The sequence below is a fragment of the Pinus tabuliformis genome, chromosome 6, assembly GCF_031772625.1.
Source record: "Pinus tabuliformis cultivar Carrire ecotype Pingquan chromosome 6, CPIR1, whole genome shotgun sequence".
Lineage (NCBI taxonomy): Eukaryota > Viridiplantae > Streptophyta > Pinopsida > Pinales > Pinaceae > Pinus > Pinus tabuliformis.
In genome coordinates, this window is record NC_142292.1 from 1380520528 (window position 1) to 1380529250 (window position 8723).

The window sequence follows — 8723 nt, forward strand, 5'->3', positions numbered from 1 at the left end:
ACAAATAATGGAGACTTTACAACTTTATTACAAAATTATCCCAAAACATGGGATTCTAGCCCCAAAACTGCTCTTGAGGGATCCATTCCCAACACATGTAGTTTTGTACCATGTGCCACATCATTTGTGATTATAAAATTCTAATCGGAAAATGTAATGCGAAGTGGAAGTCCAAGAGTCATCTATGTAATGTGAAGAGTCATGTAGGAAGTCGAAAAGTCATGAGAAGTCAAAGAGTCATGAGGGTAGTCCAAGAGTCATAAGGGAGGTGAAGGATCACCCCATTCGTTATATATACATCCTCATTGTACATGCAAAGGAATTTTCACCTTGCCTTCTCCCATAAGTCATCAGAGAGACAAAGTTAGTACTTTTTGGGAGCAAGTCGTGGCTCCAATGCTCCACTATTGGAGCTAGTGATGCTCATTCTATTCATGTTCCTAGGGATTTTTACTTAATACTTGAAACTTGATGGATGACCCGTTTTCATGCATGGATTGTGAATATTTGTAATATTGTTATGTGAATATTTCTGATTCATGTTTTATTTCACCTGTACTAAAGTAGTTGAACTATTTTTGCTGTTTTAGTGCTTATTTAATTGAATATGTGTTGTAATGGCAGTAACAATCATCACATCTGTGTAGACTATTATGCTTGATGTTATGTGGTTATATTTTCTCTTGTGGGCGCCTCTACTAGGTTGGTACTATTACTTCTCTCTTAGAAGCTCACCTTCCCTCCCTCGGCATTAGAAGACGTTTGATACACCTGCAACCGAACATTCACTAGGCAAACTTACTTGCTTTTCGCAAAGGCACATATACACTTCTCTCTCTTTCTGACAGTTAAAGCCAAGGAAAATCTATAAGAAAATATGGAAACCAGGTCAATACTCCAGATGGGGCTCCTATTCCAAATGGTGTGAGGTCTAATTGGGACTTCACATTAGGGAGATCCCCTTGGTTAACAGATTTCCAACACCATCAACAAAATGGTGCTAGAAGGAGGGCCAGATGACAAGTTGTGCATGTTGAGTCTATTTTGAATCTCTTATCATAAATGGCTCATCCTCAAATCATACTCTCAGGGTGTTTTTCCAACCTATCCCCTGGTAAAATTTTAATCCCTGATGAGCCTCTTTATCACTTGTCTCAATTGAAGTTTAATGGTGAGGATGGAACATCCATAACCAAACACATTTCTAATTTTCTTAAATTTTGTGAATATTATGAAATCAATGATGAATATTTTTCTTGTGTGGCTTTCTTCCTCACCCTTGAAGGTCGTGTTAATTGATGGTGTCATACCTTACCATCTACTTCCATCCATTATTTTCATCATTTCCTCAAAGATCTTTATCAAGCCTTCGATAGGTATGATTATCGAGATGTTCTTAAAAGAATCAATTAGCTAAGAATGAAGCCTAATGAATCAATTGAGGATTTCTCTGATGATTCCTTCACCTTTGTTATGAATTTCTTGAAGAAGACACAGATTGGGATTTATTTAAGCAAAAGTTTGAGCATTTGGTTCACATCTCTCTACACGATGAATTTGAACCTCCTAATGTTTCTACTTCCCCAACTCTTGTAAATCATGAGACACCTCTAATTTCAGAGGAGGAATCTATGATTCCTTTTGTTCCTTGTCCTCCTCCCTTTTCAGTTCTAATGTGGGTGCCTCCTTGCGATGATAATAAAGTTGGGAGATCTTCTAATCAAATTCCTAATCCATCTTCTCATTATTCTTCCACTTTTCATGACTTAGATTCAATGGAGGAAATCCCAGAATGGTTCATGAATCCCATGGTGAAGACTAACTCCTCCATTATGCAAGATGATGGTACTATTCACAACTCTAGTCTCAAACCTGATCTGGATTTCTTTTATCATTTATCAACTACATGCCATGACTATTTGTACCATGATCAGCTTGATCAATCAGTTCCACCAACTAGTTTTTCACACTCTCTTGATTTTCGAGTTGTTGGTTCAAATTGCGATCAGATACAAGGCAATCACATTACACAAGTAGAGGAGTAGGAAGGTGAAGATGCTTTCAATCTTTCTTCTCTTTTTCAAAATACTCCATGTGAAGATGATGCACTTCCATTCTTAGATGATTTTCAATTTGCTAATCTCGATAGTGAATCAAATGCAATCAATTCTTTCAATCAATCCGTAGCCTTGGGAAACAATCATTTTAATGATGATGACTCTATTGATGTATGCAATCACGAATGCCTAGGTGCATCATCTGATCTTTCAATTTCTCATGAAGACTTTACTTTAGATCTAGAATCTAATTTGGTCAAAGAAGAATCACCCCATTCATTATATATACAACCTCACTGTACATGCAAAGGAATTTTCACCTTGGCTTCTCCCATAAGGCATCAAAGATACAAAGTTAGTACTTTCGGAGAGAAAGTTATGGCTCTGATGCTCCACTATTGGAGCTAGTGATGCTCATCGTATTCATGTACCTTGGGACTTTTACTTAATAATTGAAGCCTGATGGCTGACCCGTTTTCATGCATGGATTGTGAATATTTATAAGATTGTTCTGTAAACATTTATGATTCATGTTTTCTTTCACCAATACTAAAATAGTTGAACTATTTTTGTTATTTTAGTGCTTATCTAATTGAAGATGTGTTGTAATGGTTGTAACAATCGTTGCATCTATGTGGACTATTCTGTTTGATGTTAGGCAGTTATCTTTTCACTTGTGTGCACCTCTACTAGGGTGGTACTTTTACCTCTCTCTTAGAACCTCACCTTTCCTCCCTCTAGAGTAGAAGAATTTGGATACACCTACAATCGAACATTCACCAGGCACACTTACTTGCTTTTCACAAAGGCACATATACACTTCTCTCTCTTGCTGACAGTTAAAGCCAAGGAAAATCTATAGGAAAATATGGCAACCGAGTTGATACTCCTGATGGGGATCCTATTCTAAACATTGTGAGGTTTAATTGGGACTTCACATCGAGGAGACCCCCTTGGTGACATATTTCCAACACCGTGAATATTCCCCAACATGCAATGCATAAATATATCTATATAAACATATATATGCAAGCCCCTCCAGGCTATCCTCCTGAGCTTGAACTACTTCAGTCCAATCTAAGCGAGCGAAGGAGTAACTGAACTATGAGTTCATCATATGTATATACATAGCTATATGCATATCCAAGGCCATCTCTCTTGAGCTTAGCAATATTTAGACAAGGCTTAAATAACCATTTCCTTCAATTCTATAATGCATACACATGGATTTGTTGATTCATTTCCATTATGGACCTTTAAAAAAATGTCAAGCTAATGATAGTTCAAAAGCTACATGCCTCTCACGCCTATAATAAGTATAAAATAATCCCATGGGTATATGCAAGAAGCTTTTTATTTACTCAGGACATAAAAAGGAATTCGACATTTCTTAGACAGGCAAAAAATAATATTTCATGACACATCACTGGTATTGAACCAACACATAAATCCATATCAATACAGTCCTTAGGCCAACACTTGAACTCAAACCAATTCATATCCCTTCCTTTAAAACAACAATGCTCATTCAGACAGGAACACCTCATTCCTAAGAATTACAAGCCATGATAAAACAATGTATTAAGCAAGCATAAAGTATTAAGAATATTAGGTTCATAAATAAACACTTATCTAATATTAGAAATATAACAGTTTAGATTAAATGTAGGCTTAGAAGGAAACATGAATAGATTATGTCCTAAGGTAGAATTTAGGGAACCAACATCTCACTTTCATACAATAAACAAGCAACTTATTAGCATAATGGCTAGTGTGGAGAATGAGTATTGACATGTCAATTCTATTAGCAAGTACTAACCTATCAAGCTCCATTTCTAGTATTAACAAATCATTGATGACTAGCAGATAACTAAGTATTAAACCATCAAAGACAATAACAAGCTACCTAGTAGTATTCATTCAAGTGATCCAAGCCAAGTTCAGGCCCAATAAAGGAATACCAATCAACCCATGCTCCATATAAATACATAGAAAATCAACAATCCGCGCTCTTAAAGGAAATCTCATTCCCAACAGTAAAACATTAACTAAGTGTAACCATGGAAACCAACTGCTTTTGATCACGAGATAGAGAACACTTATCTAGCAATGAGAATTTGGAAACCATGATTGGGACTTTAATTCTCCACCTAACCTTAGACACACTGCAACCAAGCCTTTATTGTAGTAGTAACCCTCGAGCCAAATTCTAGAGCTTGAGGATGAGTACTAAGTGGGTTAAACCAACTTTTCCAGCTGAGATAGGGACTCCATAGGACCAACTACCTCCACCCAATAGGTCCTGGTGTTCATCTGAATGTTTTCTCTCTCCTTTTCCTTATGGTAACAACATATAACTATGTGATTTTTTCCTCCTACTATTATGCTCTCTCAACACATCAAATGCTTCTTCCCCCTTCTGCAGTGCCATTCTCGATACCTTCCTCAAGTTCCTTCCCTGTGGGTCCTTACTATCATGTTGCAACTATTTTGTTTGCATGGGAAGACATTCTTGACGCCCCCTCCCTTCTCCTCTCGGTCATGGCGGTTCTTGTTTCTAAGTGATGGTGGGGATGTTGTTATGTAAATTCCTTACCCCACTTCCCTGTTGGTTGATTTCAATTGTATCCATTGCTAGTGCAACCTATCCTTCCTAAATTTTTGTCCTCTCTGCCTAACGGAATTATCCAAGGAATACATGGCATCTTTTGTCCTTCTTTCTTGCTTAATTAATTCATAAAACCAATCCATTTATGGCAAACCTTCCAACCTTCGATCATTGTCATGATAAAACAAGTCAAGCTCCCTTCAAATCCAAAGCAACCTCCTTCCTCGAACTCTAGAGTCTGTGTCCCAATTCTTAGGCCTTTTAGTTAATATCAAAATATATGAAATATTTACAATTGTTTGTAAGAGGGGGAATTTTCCCAAAGGGGTTGTCACAACAACTGTACTTGGGATAAGACATTTAAAACGTACCCTCAAAATCAAGTGATTTCACCATAATAATTAAAGAAACCATATGAGTATCATACTGGACTATATTTAATGCAAAAGGTGCGAGAGTAATTCACATAAGCGTCATAAGGGGTTTGTAAACAAGTTACCATTCTCAGACATGTGAGGGTTATTTAGAGGCCGTATTAGGTGTTTCCAACCTCAAGGGAAGGAACAATTATTAGGTCAACACACCACTCGACATGTGTAAGTGGATAGTGGATTTTCTAATGCATTAGATAGGAACTGGGTGAGAGATAATGTTAAGTCCCTATAATACTAGTGTATCCCCCTTATTTTTATTGTTAGTGTAGCCCCCCATTGTTATTGTTGTTCCCATGTATCCCCCATATTGTTATTGTTGTGCCCCATAGAATCCCACTATCGTTATTGTTGTGCCCCATAAAATCCCACTATTGTTATTGTTGTGCCCTTACATTATTATTGTTATGTAGGCTCTGATTATATTGTGACCCCTTAGGTTTCTATATATACCAAGGAGGTCTTATCATTTGCATCATCCAAGAACTATTCATTTATGTAACGTAAAGGAGGTTTCCCCCTCAAAGAGGATATTTTTAAAGTCATTGATCTAATCGTTCTTTTGTTTTGTGAGCTGGTTGCATAACATTTGGTATCAGAGCTTTGGATGGTTTCACTACTTCAAATAGATCATCGTGGAATTTTTGCTATAAATTTTCTCTACAAAGCTTCAGAAGCTGAAATTTCGACCATGTGGAGCCAAAATTTTGGTGAACTTCGTGTAGAAATTTAAGATATTGGTTCACTATATTTTATGAGATATGGCTCGAAGAAGTTAGGGTTTCTGCATGCTCCATCATTTAGTCTCAAGCAAGTGACCTAGGGAAAATTGTTATAAATTTCTATACTGGAATTAGATTTGGTAAAATAGATACAACAAATGGAGCAATATTTTGATCTCCATGATGTGCCACACACACAAAAGGTATGCATTATATATTTATATTTAGAACCCAAACAATTTGTATGGTATCAATGGCTTTGTTCTTGTAAACCACTTGTCACTTGGTCAATTTTTATGGAGGAAATGATACCACATTATGAGGATACAAATAACAACACATTCTTTAGCCAATTGATAAATCTAAAAAAAAAGGTTCAACAGTGGAGCACATTGAGTACTTCCAAAAAATGAATATCAGGGTAACTAATATTCCAGAGGAGTATAGGAGTTATGTCTTCACAAGGACCTTAAAGGATAACATCCAATATGAGGTTCACCTTTGGGAACCTGATTCATTGGAGAATGCATTCAGGGTGGAAAGAAACGTTGAAAGAGAAATGATGGAAACAAGGAAGTATAACACTCACAACTATAAAGATGGAAGTGTTGCTACTCCTAACCTTCCAAAACCTACAAGGTTGACACCACAACAATTGGAGGAAAAAGGAGAAAAAGGGATTTGTTACAGTTGTGATAGAAAATACACTAATGGTCATAAATGTGCTGAGAAGAAATTATTCTACATGTATTCTGAAGAGGAGGAAGAAAAGGAACAAGAAACACCAAAAGAGGAGGATATACACTAGGAACCAACCGCATAGAATGTAGGAATGAATCCAACCATATCTTGTAATGCATTGGTAAGAATTACTACTCCTCAAACTCTTAAGGTATAAGGATATATCAAGAAGGAAAATGTAACACTGTTGATTGATTTGGGTAGTAACCTTAATTTTATTCATTGTAAGATAGCTAAGGAATTGAATTGCTTCTTATATCCAGCACCAGAGTGTCAAGTGATGGTTGCAAATGGAGGAACTATAAATTTCTATGGAAAGTTCCATAATATCAAGCTAACCATGGGGGAATATGTATTGCATAGTCTAATGATTTCCATTCCAATGGGTGGTGTTGATGTTGTACTAGGAGTCTAATGGTTAGAATCTTTGGGGACAATAGATTTTAATTTTCAAGAACTTTTCTTTAACTTTTTTTGGGAAGGAGAGGAAGTTGAATTAAGGGGTATCATAAGGAAACCAAGAAATATAATCAACTCTAATGGCATGACAAATCTCATGAGGAAAGAACAACAAGGCATTATTGCATAATTATGCTCACTAGAGGTTCAAACATCGAAATTATCTATTTATCCAGATCTCCAAAAAGTATTGGACAATCATTCTAAGGTATTTGAGACTACCAAAGGCCTCCCACCTATTTTTGATCATGATCATGCTATTAATTTGATTCCATGCAGTGTTCCCCCAAACATCAGGCCTTACAAATATCCCTATGCCCAAAAGAGTGAAATTGAACACATGGTCGTAGAAATACTAGAGGCCGGTATAATTCAACCTAGTCAAAGTTCTTTCTCTACTCTAGTAGAATTAGTGCATAAGAAGGATGGATCATGACGTATGTCTCCGGATTATAGGGAGCTCAATAAGCTCATTATTAAAGATAAATTTCCCATTCATGTCATTGATGAATTGTTGGATGAATTGCATGGAGCAATTTACTTCACCAAGTTGGATCTTCGTTCAGGATATCATCAAAGTAGAATGAAGACTGAAGACATTCCTGAAATCAACATTCAGAAATCATGAGGGTCATTATGAATTTTTGGTCATGGCTTTTGGAATTACTAATCCACCTTCCACATTTCAAGGTTTGATGAATTCCATTTTCAAAACCTTCCTTAGAAATTTTGTGTTAGTATTTTTTTGATGATATACTAATCTACAACAAGTCTTGGAAGGATCATGTTCAACATGTTGACAGGGTGCTCAAACTATTGGAGGAGAAACACTTATATGCAAAAACCTCCAAATGTTTTGTTGGAGTACAACAAGTGGAATATTTCGATCATATTGTATCTCGTGAGGGTGTTAAGGTAGACCCTAACAAAATTAAAGCCATTAAGGAATGGAAAATCCCCACAACCATAAAGCATATTTCTAGGATTTCTTGGGTTGACAGAGTATTATAGCAAGTTTGTTAAGAATTATGGGAGAATAAAAACATCTGTAACAACAAGAAAGATGCATTTTCTTGGACTCCAGAAGAAACTAAGGCCTTTGAACATCTTAAAGAGGCAATGTGCCAAGCATCGGTCTTAGCTATGCCAAAATTCACAAAAACCTTTATTATGGAATGTGATGCCTCAAGAAATGGAATTGGTGTTGTTTTAATGCAAGAAGGAAGACCCGTTACTCTTGAAAGTCATCCAATCAAAGGAAAGTATTTAAAAAAAACTATTTATGAGAAGGAAATGTTGGCAATACTATATGCACTAAATAAATGGTGACCCTTACCTAATGGGAAGACACTTCAAGGTAAAAAAAATCATGATAGTCTTAAATACTTTTTGGAACAAAGATTATCTTCAGAAGAGAAACAAAATTGGGTCACAAAGATGTTGGGTTGTGACTTTGAAATCATCTACAAAAAAGGGAAGCAAAATGTTGTTGTAGATACACTCTCAATAGAGCATGAGGATGTGGAAGCATTTATTTGTGCCATTTCTATTATCCAACCTGATTGGATAACTGAAGCAAGGGATGAATGGAAAAGAGGTGTGGACACTCATTCAAAAAGTGAAGCAAGATCCTAGTAGATCTGATATATTTAAATGGAAAAATGAGCATTGTTTTGTGCCATTTCTATTATCCAACCTGACTGGA